The sequence below is a fragment of the Cryptomeria japonica genome, chromosome 2 (assembly GCF_030272615.1).
Source record: "Cryptomeria japonica chromosome 2, Sugi_1.0, whole genome shotgun sequence".
Classification (NCBI taxonomy): Eukaryota; Viridiplantae; Streptophyta; class Pinopsida; order Cupressales; family Cupressaceae; genus Cryptomeria; species Cryptomeria japonica.
Genome location: NC_081406.1, coordinates 228,661,664 through 228,677,543, shown reverse-complemented (window position 1 = coordinate 228,677,543; position 15,880 = coordinate 228,661,664).

Here is a 15,880-nt window from a genome sequence, read left to right as displayed (position 1 = left end):
AAACTATGTCTATGTACCGCGTATGCGCTACATTAATAACTACGTACATGCTGTTAGTCCATAAAATGTTGGCAAGCCTAATGGTATTCTTTTTTCCCATTTTGGACTAATAAGTAGTGCGTATGTGCTCCTAAGCCTAAAAAATGTTATTGTAGGGTAGCGAATAATGGGCTCAGTACCCCGTATGTGCTTACAAGTAATAAGTACATCGTACATGCTCCTTTGCCTTAAAAAAAGTTATGGTAGGGCAGTGAACTAATAGTTTCAGTATCCCGTACGTGCTATTAGTAGTAGAAAAGATGTGAATGCAAAGAGAGGGAGGGAGAGAGAGAGAGAGGGAGAGGGGGGAGAGTAGGGGGGAGGGAGAGAAGAGGGGGGGCAGAAGGGAAGGAGGGAGGGAGGGTGGGAGAGAAGAGGGGGTCAGGTGGGAGAGAAGAAGGGGTATGGAGGAAGGGAGAGGGAGAGTAGGGGGGAGGGGGGGGGAGGGGAGGAAGAGAGAGAGAGAGGGAAGGAGGGAGAGGGAGAGAGAGACAGAGGGGGGGAAGGAGAAGAAGAGAGAGAGAGAGAGGGAAGGAGGGAGAGGGAGAGAGGGAGAGAGAGAGAGGGGGGAGGGAAGGTAGAGAGAGGGAGAGAGGTAGAGGGAGGGAGAGAGGGAGAGAAGAGGCATGAGGGTGGGAGAGAAGAAGGGGTATGGAGGAAGGGAGAGGGATAGTAGGGTGGAGGGAGAGAGGAGGGAAGGAGGGAGAGGGGGAGAGGGAGAGAGAGAGGGAAGGAGGGAGAGGGAGAGAGAGGTAGAGAGAGAGAGGGGGAGGGAAGGTAGAGAGAGGGAGAGAGGTAGAGGGAGGGAGAGAGGGAGAGAAGAGGGTGGGAGAGAAGAAGGGGTGTGGAGGAAGGGAGAGGGAGAGTAGGGTGGAGGGAGAGAGGAGGGAAGGAGGGAGAGGGGGAGAGGGAGAGAGAGAGGGAATGAGGGATAGGGAGAGAGAGAGGATGGGGAGGGAAGGTAGAGAGAGGGAGAGAGGTAGAGGGAGGGAGAGAGGGAGAGAAGAGGGTGGGAGAGAAGACCATATGACCCTTTAGAACACCATATGGTGTTGTTATGGGTCATTGGTGTTCCGAGGGGTCATATGACATCCTATGATCCCTTAGGAAACCATATGGTGTTGTTATGGGTCGTATGGTGTCTTAAGGGGTCATATGGTGTCTTGAGGGGTCACATGACACCATATGACCTCTTAGGGAACAATGCGACCTCTAATGACACCTAAGGGGTCATATGGTGAGCTAATAAAAGGATATATTAAATTTAAAGTTATGAATAGAACATCATACAATGAGACTCCAAGCGAACAAACAATGAGGCTTCGCTAAAAAGCAAGTGTAAGAGCTTGACCTAACCCTAAGAGTACTTCCTAAGTTCTAAAACATATGATGCTATTAAATTTGCAAGGTTATAAGACTGATCTCGATTGTGACTATAGGAATTACACACTTGATTTCTTTCATGGGTATGTACCGTTCCAAGCTATTTGACAAGTGATGATCATCATATACTACCACTGCCATGCATACAACAAACTTTAATTTCTTTAGGTGACAGGCATTGTGTAACAACATGGGAACTCTCACATACCCACCACTATCATTCTCCAGGGCATCATCTATGTTACTCTCCCTCTTTCTCTTCCTACTTGTTGTTTCCTTTTGAAAAACATATTGCAGGTACTCTGACTCATCATGTTGCTTTATTGACACTATTTTCCACATCTGCTCTACTCATTAAAAACACATTCGAGAAGAATATTGCTGCAAGTTTCCTTGTTTGTCACGGTAATACACCCGTGGTTCAATTTCAAACCCTATTCCTCTTATTCAATATACACACACAAATCCATCAGTCAATTTTCTTAGGAGAGCATACATGATTAAAATCAAAGAGGAAGTTGTAGACAAGAAATAAATTCAGTTACTTCTATAGAAGTGCAAACACAATTGTAGTGGGGTATGGAGTGAGGGAGAGAGATAAGAAGAGAGAGGGATGGGGTATAGAGGAAGGGAGAAGGGGAGAGAGAGAGAGGGAGGGATGGGATATGGAGGAAGGGATAAGGGGAGAGAGGGAGGGATGGGGTGTGGAGGAAGGGAGAAGGGGAGAGAGGGAGGGAGAGAGAGGGATGGGGTATGGAGAGAGAGAGAGAGAGAGAGAGAGAGAGAGAGAGAGAGAGAGAGAGAGAGAGAGAGAGGCACCTTGTATGCATTTGAGAGAGGGAGACAATACATTTACATGTGTATATATATACTTAATATATTATATATATATATATATATATGTATATATAAATATTATATATTATATGTATATACACATATTATATATACAATATCATATTATACACATATTATATATTACATATATTATATGTATATACACATATTATATATAGAATATCATATTATACAATAGCGTGTACGCACTGTTTATAGTAAAAAGAGCACGTACGCGCTGCTTACACCATAAGTACCCTATACGCGCTTTTTAAACCATAAGTACCCCGTACGCACTTTTGACTGTTTAGGATTGGAAATAGGCCTGGATGACAAAGCTACAGTTTGGAAGTTTGATTCCCCTCCATTTCTCTCATTTTTGGCGTGCTTAATTTTATCAACTTGGTTTATCGACTTTGTCATCATCAGGTTTACACTTCATCAAGTGGGTATTTCTAAAATTGCCACCATATTTTCACCCATCTTTTGAGCTTTCTAACCATTTTTTTTTTTCAATTTGAACAACAATAACATATTATTATTGAATTTCTTTTACCAGAGTCTCCATAGTTCTCACAGACATAGGTGCACCATTTTTTGAATAACTTTTGATATACCTATCCAAATTTTAAAAAATTATATATTATTGTAGTTCACTTGATTCTTTACAATTAAAAAAAATAAAATTGTATTTTCGATTTGTTTAGTGCAACTTATGCTTCGTGCATGAACAAGTACCTAATTTTCAGGATGTGCTCGATTGGAAAAATCATAAAAAAAAATACTCAACAAAAAATTACAAAAAAATACACATCTTCTAGTACTTACTCTTAACTATCTTTTTGCCAAAGGATTTGTCAAAATAATAAATCTAACTATTACTTTTTTGATGCGCACGTCAGACACTATGTTATGTTTTAAAAAAAAAACCAGGGTCAGTTTTTCATGCGTGAAGGATTTGACCCCCTTAATCTTATCCAATTTTGAAAAAGTTTAGTTGTTTGGAAACTAGATTCAAAGTAATATGATATTTTTTCTTTGATTATCTTCATATCTTGAGTGGATAACTTTCAAATTTTGCCTCCTAGTTCAGGTTCACCTGATTTCAGAAAAAAGTGTCCACTTATACCCCCTTTTTGACCACCATCTTTGTGCACTTACCCCAATAGTTGAATTTACAACAAGAGAAGTTAGCTTGCTAAATTTACCAACACCATCATGATATGGAGGTATATAAAGAAAGAAATATTAATTATCTCTTGCAAGGGAGTTTGCTACAAATGAAGAGCATGTGAGGCTATTTCTTGCCTAAGCTCAAATATTAGAGGCCCAATCAACTTCTTCCATTTCGGAGTAGTTTGTGAAGGAGGAGGTTTCTAAGTTTAAGTTTCCAAAATTTAAACAAGGTGAGCCTCATGATTCCTCAATTAATCCCCTTAAATTTGAAATTCCAAGCTTTAGAGGTACTTTTCCTTTGCATGAAACTGTATATATTTAAAATCAATCATTTGCCCCTCAAGAGGTTTTCCTACCTCAAGAAACTCCTCAAATTCAACAAAATCATCTACCAAGTTAGCCTCCTTGTCCTAGCATCGCCCGTTTTTATTCAAGGGAGGCTATTGTATATCAAGAAATCTAGTTTGGTGAGAAAAACAAAGATATTTTTGAGGTAAAAGAGGAACACCTTGTAGTTGATGAACCTTCATGTGATAAAGAAAAGGAAGAAGAAAATTTGTTGCAGCAGGGTAATGAGTATAATCAGTTGGAGCAATGAGATGTTGAGCAAGAAAATATTTTAGTTTGGAGAGATGAAAGCTCTGTTACTTATGGCATTGATTCATATTGTACACGTTAATTCTTAGCTTGGAGTTTCATGACTCGATACTTTCAATCTATTACAATGTATACTAATTTCTTGATCTATCTATTAGTTAATAAAAGAAGGCATGACGTGTGTGCATTTTAACATCTTGCTTATGTAAATAAATACATTGATTGAATACTTTCCTTGTCTAGAAGCCTGTTAGTGGGTATAACTTTTAACTTAGACACCATAAGCCATTCTAATCTAGATTTAACTCTTTTTAAGAATAGCACAAACTATCATGCTACATGCGATGCAATTAAACTAACCAATGATCATATATATAACTCTCTACGTACAAGGGAATGAAGAGTAAGAAAGATGAATTTTGTCAACATCAATATTGATATTGAAGACATGATTAAGCATCCTGGTCTTATCTACATGCATAAGAAATGGTGAGAGAATCATGTAGGTTTGTTAGCCTTAAATAGATTAAATGTGGTTTTGTATTCAAATATTGAGAACACAATATTTGATTATTTTAGACTCCAGAGTATGCAAAGGTGTGTTGTGGTTAGTTACTAAATATTTTTGTATTCAAATATTGAGAACATAATAATATTTGATTATTGTAGAGTATGCAAAGGTGTGACGTGATTAGTTACTATGTGTGCCTCTGGGTAAGGCAATAATGATGAAGAATAATGTAGGTGTTATAAGCCACTAAGTACTTTGAAGACTGTTAATGATATATCTATTCCACCCTTAAATGTCGTGCTACTTTTATAACAAGTGGGAAAAGGAAAACAATATCGATATTGCAGCTAGGAGACCATTATTTGAATGGAAGATGAATAATATACATTAAAGCATTGATTAGAGTAGTGGGATGACAATAGGTCGTCATACACACAATCACCAATTGCCACTTGTAAAATTTTAGATAATGGCACGAAATATCTGTGCAAGGAGTGTTGGTTGATTTATTTAAAGAAATTTTGTTCTTTGCTAAAGATGAGGAAACAATGTTAATACTTGCACCAATTGAAGAATTGGTACAAGGTAGGAAGGAAAAAAGAGATAATGAAAACAAAGATTTCACTTTTTTTTAAAAAAACTTCCTTATTTTCTTGACAAGGTTGAAGAGAGCATGGAAAAGTTAATGACAATTAAATAATTTTGGAGAAACTGGAGGATGCAAGTTACCATATTGGGATGCAAGTTACCATATTGTGAAGTCTAAGTGTTCGTCAAATTGTAAGCACTGGAGAGAAAAAAAAAAAAATGAACCTTCAATAGTTCCAAAACCCACGCCAAGGGAAAGAAAAGTCAGAATTTCATCTCCTTTTGTAAGCTTAAAGTCTTCACATCCACATAACATGAGAAGTATAGGGATTTTGTTTCTCTTCCATTGAAAGAGTCTACATTGTCTAGTAAGAAAGTTGTTGACTAGTTGTGCTCTAACTGATATCGTGTATTCTATAATCTTATGTCTTCTGCTATGCCGATAATTTCTATCTATGTGTGGTTTGCATGTAGATCTATATTATTCCGACTTCTTTTTTGTATTTATCTATCAAACTACAAGAGGGAGATGCATTATCCATATATATATAAACTCAGATAGCTTTCAACCAGAAGGCATGACTCTTCATCACAACATGAGTCAGTTTTCAATAAGAACGATATACATGCACTGAATGAATTAAACACAATAGATTCTTCATGAACTGATACTTTGTTTGTCAACAATTATTTATAAAACTCGATATATAAATTTTTTGATAATGCAATGGTTAATTATTAAACAAACAGGTAATGCAATATATACGATATCAATGGATAATAAATTGGATTACCAAATATGTAAGGCTTATAGGCCATTCACATATTTGGTCTCTCTTATTTGTCCCTGAAGGATTACTTATGACACTACATCATCAACACTCCCTCTTAGCTAGGGATGAATCCTTCTTAATATCTACAAGTCACATCGCCTCATCGTGATGACTAACACAATGACCACACTCATGTGTATAAAATAAGCTTATCACCTCATCATGATATCAACCATTATGGTTTATCCATAGATATCACCTCATGTGATATCAACCATTATGGTTTATCCATAGATATCACCTCACGTGATATCAACCATTATGGCATATCCATAGATATCACTTCACATGACATCCACCATTATGGTTTATCTATAGATATCACCTCACGTGATATCTACCACAAATATATCCTCATGTAATATCCACCATTATGGCTTATCCATAGATATCACCTCACATGATATCCACCATTATGGCATATCCATAGATATCACCTCATGAGATATCAATCATTATGGCATATCCATAGATATCACTTCACGTGATATCCACCATAATGATATATACAACCATTATTGTGATATCGTTACCTTACAATAATGGTGAGATGTATAAGTGTTCATCATTGTGAGATCGTCACCTCACAGTGATATTCACCATGGCTCATCCAAAGAGTAAACACACAAGTACAAGAAAATCATCACGAACTCTCTCACGTGATGTTTGTCATAGAGTCACACACATGACATTCACCACGAACCATTTCAGAGGGTGAGATAAGGCTTTCACCATAAATATTTCTCAAGGAGAAATGCATTAACAAGAGTTTACACATTAAACTTCTCTCTCAAAGAGAAGAATGCATTAACAAGGGCTTGCACCTCAAACTTCTCCCTCATAGAGAAGAATGCATTAACACAAACCTTCATAATGATGTGACTCCCTCTGAAGCTCCAACCTCCTGACCTACTTGTCCAAGGTTTCCTCTAATAGTTTGTCAGAGTCCCTCTGAATATTAATTCCTCCTCTATGAAGAAACTGATTACAATGACAAACTAAATAGGTTCTTCCTTTTCGAGAGATGTCTTCAGTTATGTGCCACCAACTCAGTCTCATGGCAGTAAGCTGTGTCTCCATTTTTTTGAATACAGAACTCACTCTTGATCCTCGCTCTTTTAGAATGATTTCTCCAATGATCTGCAACAATGGCTACTATTGGACTCTGCATAACTCAATTCACATATGATTTGACAACCCAACCACTGGATGATATATACTTGAACCCTGCATCCTCCACTCGACCGCGGCTAGACTGCAATACACCTAGAATAACATTGGAATCTATCAATGTCATATGTATAAGGTTTCCAAACTCTATTTGAAGACTGTTCTTATCAATAATTGCAGTATTGTATACAACATCTTCTAATTCATGCCAAATACTCATTTTTGGAAATTTCACGATACTCAAATTTCCATCTGAGAGTCCCACAACTGAATGAGCCTCAGAGCCTCTAGAAGTAAAAGTAACACTTTGAACACCAGACTGAAACTTGAGCTAGAAAAGAGAAATGGAAGGAGGCACAATAGACAAAGATAGAGGCATAACAAGTAAGTTCATGCCATCAATCACCAAGGTTGTAGAGTCATCATAGACAACGTTGTTCCAGTAGAGATGTAAATGGTGGACTGACCCACAAGAAGTCCAATAAATAAATTGCATGGGTCTTTCAAGATCCCAGATGAACTTCAACTTATTCTTGCCCATGCACCTGCACCTGCACCTCCACTCTTGCTTCAGATACCAGTGATAATTTTTGAAACGCCAATCTTGAATGCCACTCTTCAATTAAATAATTTTGAACTCGAAATAATAGTCGGATACATTATACATTGCTTCCAATAGAAATATCGCTTATGCTTCAGTTATGAACCTAAGGTTAGCCTATATATTGATCAAAGTCGAGGACAATACATTAGTCAAAGTTTTAATGCCATGACCAAATGCTCTAAGCCTCAAACTCGAAATGCCCAAACCAATAAAAAAAAATGATACGGCTAGCTCGGTCATCAATATGGATTTCAGATGTAAATTATAACATCGAATGCCACCAAGGTGAAATCCTCATCTGCAGTGGTTGTCCCGACAATGGCTATACCGCCGCCAAAGCCAGTAATTTCACGGTCGCCCCGTGCAGTTGCGAAAGAATGGTCATCATGGATGCCAATCCTTCGTGGAGCATGGAAGACATGCCTAGGCCAAGAACCATGTCCAACATGCTCATTCTCCCCAACGATAAAATTCTAATCATAAACGAAGCAACCAAAGGTGTGGCCGGGTGGGACATGGCCAACATGTCAGTCTTCACGCCCTATCTCTACAGACACAGTCTACCCATTGGGCAGTAGTGTTTCTATGTTCTCATGACCACCGATATTTCCAGAATGTACCAATCCATTGCCAACGTCTTGCCCGATGGTAGAGTCATGGCTGGCGGCTCCAACCCACACTTCAATTTTATTCTCATGGGAACGCAATTCCCGACGGAGCTCCGTTTGGAAGCGGATAATCCTTAATATTTGGAGAGCATCTATGTTGTCCTTCGCCCATAGATAATCACCATGTCTGCCACCTCCAATATTGCCTATGTCACCACCTTCACCCTCACCCTTAGTTGCCAGAAACGCGACGGTCTCCTGTCGTTTCGCGTTTCAACGGGAGAAACGCGTTTCTCGTTTCTAACGGCCGTTTCCAGCAGGCAAATTCCTTTTTGGGTGTTTTCGACTTATCTTCACTTTGCATGCGAGACTTGCAGAAATCTTTAGCACTTAAAATAACGAACTCTTTCACTTTACTTCGTACCAATTACTATAAGTGCAGTAAAGTAATTGTTTTTTAATGATTTAACATTGACAGGTTGAGTTTTTTTTTTTGGCTCATGGCTTAACTTGGATTAAGCAATAGATGCATGCACTATCAATTTGAAGTAAAGTAATTGTTTTTAAAGTAAAGTAAATGTTTTAAATGGTAAAGTAATTGTTTTTAACAGGTTTTTATAGTAAAGTAAATGTTTTAAACAGATTTGACAGTAAACTAATTGTTTTTTATTGATTTAACATTGACACATTGATTTTTTTTGGCATGTGAAATTGCATGTTTCATGGCTTAACTTTAGATTAACTAGTAGATGCAGATTATAGTTTTCTATATGTCATGTTAGTTACATTAAATATATAACTTTAACTAACATTAATTATACAGCCTCATGCAAAATATTTCAATATAATTATCTACAATTCATGCAATGCAATATCTAGATAATTTATCTCCTAATATAAATATCTATAGTTCATGCAATGTAATATCTTAATATAATTTATGTTTATCTTCCACTAATGTTTTAGAATATGAAGGTGAAATTGATTATATTTAGTTTTTAACATTAATTTAAATTTTTTTTTGAAATTTTTAGAAAAAGTTTGTGCTTTATAAACTATTTAATGATTTAAATATATTTTTTTTTAAATTAACATTTATTTATAAAATTATTTTTTGATTAAAATTAGTTTTATTATTTTAAATTTTAAAATTTTAAAATTAATTTTAATTTTATTTATTTATGTTTTAATAAAATATATAATTTTTATTAAATAATTTATAATATTGATAATTTTATAAGTAAAATAAATTTAATATTTTTTTTGGAATATATAAGCTTTTATATTATTATTTTAGATTTTTAATTATAAGTTATATTTAAAATTAAAATATAAAAAATATTTTTTTATTTTTTTAATTTTTTAAAATATGTAGATAACTATGAGTAATTTTTTTATATGTATAGTTGAAGCTACTAAATATAAGTATATCTATATATAGTTTCTTAAAATTTCTTATAAAAGGATTGAAACAAAGATTATAATAAACTTACATGCGTATATATCTATTGTTTTGTATTTTAGAAACTTTAACTTCATATTTTTTATTTATGTGAAATAAAGTTTTTTAATGAAAATATATATAAAACTCCATGCTTTTTCATTTATGTAAAATAATTTTTTATAATTATATATATATATATATATACGTTTCTTATAGCAACCTTTAAATATTCCGTTTCTCGTCACGTTGCCGTTGCGGTTGCGTTTCTCGTTTCTCGTTTCTGGTAACTAAGCCCTCACCTTCTTAGTTGCATTCCATATGATGAGTAGAAATGCGGTAAATTGCAACGTGTACGCTCCACCCTTCACAACTCACACCACATTCATGGGCCAGAGGATGCTCTCCCTCTCTGCATCCAAACCCGTAGAGGCTCTAAACTCCACCACAATTTATTCTTCAATAGTTGTTGACTGGGAATGATTCACCACACACAGGGGGTGCCAAGATCTAGAACCAGTAAATAAAAGCCTGCAATCAACCAAACCTTCTCTAATACCATGTTGACTGGTTGTGCTCTGACTGATATAGTGTGTTCTATAATCTTATGTCTTCTTCTATGCTGATAATTTTGATCTGTGTGTGGTCTGCATGTAGATCTATATTATTTTGACTTCTTTTCTGTATCTGTCTATCAAACTATAAGAGGGAGATATATTATCCATATATATATATATATCAACTCGGATAGCTTTCAACCAGAAGTCGTGACTCTTCATCACAACATGAGTCAGTTTCCATGTTGATATCTTAAGGATAAGACATAGATCCACATCAAGGATACACACCTTTAATACCAAGTAGATATCGTTAACAAGAATGAATGCATCCAAGCTAGGAAGATATCCTTATAAAGGATGCATACCTTCAAGCAAGGAAGAGATCACACAGGATATATCTTGAAATAAGGGTAAAGGGATCCTTACAAAGATACTCATTTCAAAAGGCAAAGAGGGGCAAGAGGGAGAGATCCTTGTTTAAGGACATCTACTTCCAGAAATAAGGGAGATCCTCAAACAAGGATAGATTTTAAAAACTAAGAAAAGGAAATCTTTACCAATAATACTTGTAGACATCTAAAATTGCCCTATCTAATTTAATTATTTTATCCTAATTCTTCTATTAATTAAATAAATTCTTATTTATTTAATTAATTCATTAATCCTCTTCTAAGCCTTTCCTCATTTAAATAAATACTTTTATTTATTTAAATTGTCCTTTTCTTAAATTAAATAAATATTTTATTTATGTAATTGATCCCACTTCCTCTATTAATTAAATAAATAAATAATTATTTAATTAATTCATTAGCTTTTTTCATTCAATGACACATGTCATTTATATTTTAATTTTCCTCTACCTACCCTCTTACTATTTTTATTATTTCTTCTACCTACCCTGTAATCCTAGCCGACCATTTATCCTCTTCACCTCTTAATCTCATCCCTCCATTTTCTAAACCATCTTCTATATAAGAGGATACTCTCCATTACAAACCCTAATCAGTGCGACTAATCAATCCATATAGCTAACTAATGTGTCAATCAAGCCTTCAAGCGATCAAGCAACATGGCAACCACAATATGTTCTTTTTTGAGCTCTTGTGCACATATGAACTCTGAGAGCAAGTATACATCAAACAAGATCAATGAAGATAGGAGACAATGAAGATTATGTTACAAGCTAGGGTTGTCGTTGCACCAAAAGATTGATCTGTCAATGCACGATACAACCAGTAGACTTATAGAATCCATAGGAGGCTGTTAAACCATGTCACAAATCCCCGCGAAAGACATTGGTCCACTACCAACAATCCCTCTCTCAACGTCACTCACCGTGACCTGCGTGATTTGAACCTATGACCAAGCTCTGATACCACTTGTTACAAGCTAGGGTTGTCGTTGCACCAAAAGATCGACCTGTCAATGCCCGATACAACTACTAGACTTATAGAATCCACAAGAGGCTGTTAAACCATGTCGCGAATCCCCACAAGGGATGATGGCTCATTGCCAACAGATTGAAACCCTACTTGACATGTGAATGGTAATATTATTTTATTTTGTTGATTTACATGATCTTAGGTATCTCTAAAGGTATTGGTGAATGTTTCATTGTAGAACTAGGGTTTATTGTGGTTGAATCTTTGAGGTCTTATGATAGTTTATCATCATCATTTTTCACCGTATACAATACTCACCTTCCCAAAGGCTAGGAGAGGGGATTCTTTGTGAAGGATGCACACTTTCAACTCCAATAAGAGATCATCACAAAAGATATACACATTCAATAAAGGAAGAGATCCTTATCAAGGATGCACACATCCAAGCAAGGAGGGCATCCTCATGAAGGATACACAACTATATGCAAGGAAGGGATCTTTATGAAAGATACATCTTCAAGAATGGGAAAGGGATCCTTGATATTTCTAAATCACTCCTACCCCCCAATATAGAGGCAAGAGATTGTTACGTTTCTACCCAATTATGATTGCATATGAAATTGTACCACCATGAATGACAATGAGCCCCCAAAAGGTGAGATACTAATGCCACATAGTGAGGAGAAACATAATAGGCAAAATATTATTCAATTATGTGAGAAATCGAATGAAGAAAAAGATGAATGTAACTTGTTATAACAATGGTACCATTATTGAGGAGTTTTCTAACTTCTCTCTTAAAGGCTCTATAATTTCTAGTAGTATGACCATACATGTGATAATATGCACATACAAAGAAATTATACTCTAAAGTTTTTTATCAAATCTAGATGGATGATTACCTAGTTCATAGCCATGACCTCTTGTGGCAGGGTCCCTTCCATATAGGATTGCAGGAACTTGGCAACATCAATAGGAGTTCTTATTAAATTGTTGAGTGTCATAATGGTATTTAAAAAATGACATAATAATGATATCTACAAATAATGTTTCCTTTTTATCTATGTTTGTGTTGGAATATTTTGCTAGATATCTAATTATTGAGCTATTTGAGTTTCCTTAATATTGTGACTAAAAAGATCGTGTATTGAGATAGATAATTTGAAGAATATTATATACTTAAGAGACAAATTTTCTTTGCGTCAAATCAAGATTACTTCAACCATTGATTTCACATCTCATAAATTCTCCTTGGTTTTATAATTAAATTATTTTTCTTCTCACTTGATCATGAACACTTAATTATAGCCATCTATCATGAACACCTTTTTCTATATGTGTGCCAAGGTAGTTGTAGTTACAACATTCACAACAAAATTACTCTATCCTTTATGCTTTGATGGATGGAAATAGAAATGAGAATAGTTCCTTTTATAGTCCACAATACTGGATGGTCTAATTATGGGTCTACAAATAGCTTGAAGTAATATATGAATACCTGGTACTCCTTGCAATAGGCATATAACTATGCTATAAATGAGGCATACATACCTTACCCCCTATAGGATTTGAGCTTGTGACCTCTATTTCAAAAGTACAAGTTCTCCACCACTAGGCCAACTCGGGTGTACTTACCCTATTCCAAAGATCCCATGTTGGCACATGCTAGAAGGATGTTGAAAAAGTTGTAGACTCTAGCTTCACACCTACCAATTGCATTTAGTTGCAAGTTTCTAGAAACTCTTTTCAATAAATCCATTTCATCAATATTGTACAATAAATACCTTGAGAACATATTTCTTTGAGGTAGTCTATCAAACAATTCACATGCCTTTTCTATGCTTTGACATTTTGCATATCTTGTAGTGATGTCATTTTGTCAAAACAATTCTTGGAGGCATTTTGTCAAATTGTTTGCTTGGCTTCTCTATTCTTACACTTTTTTGCATACATTTTTAGTGTGGTAGTTGAAGTTGCAACATTCAATGATATTCCTCTATTGCTTAACCTGTGATGGATGGAAAATTTATGTACTCTCTCGTTGATCCATTTATAACTAGGCGATATAGGAATAGAATTTTGGTGGATTTTAGAATGTATGGAAATAAAATATACCTTACACTAGGAACCAAAAATAGGTGCAAGGGTTACATCGATTGCAATTTATAACAATAAAATTCTATGGACATAGCTGTCATACTATGGCAAAGATGAAACTAAATGACACAACAAATAAGAAAAGAATCTAATTTTTTTTAAAACAATTCGATGTTTTAGAATCTACCTAGTTAAATCATTTTAACTCAAGAGATCTTCACTCGACATGGTCATCATGTATTCAAAACAACAATGTTTTTTATAGAAGTAGCTACAAAAACAAACAAAAAACCCTTGAAACTGATATAAATATTTTATCTGAAATTCTCTCACATTAAAAACTTGTTTGAGTATTTGAACAGTAGTGACACGTTATCATAACAAAAAAAATTCTTAACACTTAAGCTACAATGCTAGAATACCTGAAAAGGGGGTGGTTCCTAAGAGAGAGTGGTGGAAATGACTCAATCAAGTGGGTCATTCAATCATAGAGATCATTTTAACAAATGAGTTGGTGCTCCAACAATGACTTCTAGCTCTTGGTTGGATTCCTTACTTTATTTTCTTCTAAATATAATTTTAAACACTTTAATTTAGTAGGAGACTCGCTCGTTACAATGAGCTCTACAATTAAAGATGGTTGCTGGTAGCTACCTCAATTGATGCCTACACAAAATTATTATGGAAGCACATGAATCAACTTTGGTCTTTGACTCAATCACCTAACAATATTGTTTTAACTATTGGAGAAAGTAATAAATTAGACAATTGCGTTGTTAAAGTCTTTTATTTTGAATGTAGTATTGATCCCATGGGTCATATTCTATGTTGTTCTAACAAATAATTTGGTTCTTTCTCTCTTTCACTATAAAGCAAGACTAACAATAGAGATGAAGCAATGCCATTGGTGCATGGTATCAAGATTTCCTTTCAAATGTGATTTTAAAAACTTAGGTTTGGGAGAGAGTCATAGGCTATGATGAGCTCTACGACTAGAGATGACTATTGGTAGCTGCCTTGATTAAAACCTTGGGTATTTGATTCAATCACCTAGAAAATTACAACATTATTTTAAGTTTTTTTACTCTTGAGGAAAGTAATTAATTAGCCGTACAACTTGAGTTGGCCTAGTGGTGGAGAACATGTGCTCTTGAAAGAGGGGTCACAAGTTCAAATCCCACAAGGGGGTAGGGTATGTACACCTTATCAACTTCGGCCCATTACCAATAAAAAAAGTAATTAATTAGCCAATTATTTGTTAATTAGGGAATTCATTCTTCTCTTTTGAATGTAATATTGATCCTAAATAATAATATTGCCTTAAAGATTTGACCTTGATGATATGACATTTAAAGCTTGTCCCTATTTGTTTAGGGGGAGGACATTGAGAGTTCACCATTTATAAAAATTAATTCTTATGAATCTAACATTATTGTCAATAGTGATCTTGAATTAACATTTTTAAAATTCAATTATCAAGAATTAGCATAATTAAACTATTCGGTTGGTTCCAACATGTTTCTCATTTTTTTGGGGTTTGAACATTAAAACTTGAAAATTTTAGTCTCATATTGTTCCTTAGTATTGATGTTTCCATTTTTTTGGAAGATGGGTATATTTATCTCTTGTTTTGATTTGTGGGTATCAATCAATCAGTTTTATGTTATATTACTAGTGTCTCATCTTTGATTTTGTTTTACCAACACTTCTCATTCTTAATTGACATGTTTCATCACTTCATCTTCTATCTTAAGTGAAGAAGATGAATCATGAGAGGGAGGTGTATAGTTGTAGATTAAATGGTTGGAATTTGTGAATTTGATGTGAAATGTTTGTGAGAACAATGAATTAGTAATTTAAGTAATTGATGTGTTAAGCATTAGATATGGAAAAATAGTAATCCATTCTTTATATTAAAATCTTATTTAACACTGCAAACACATTGAGTGAATGCTAGTCATTTAAATCTAGAAAATTTGTTTAGTTCTCACGAATTTTATAAGTATTATGAAATCTAAACTCATTTGCAACCTATTGGAAGCACAATTTATAGT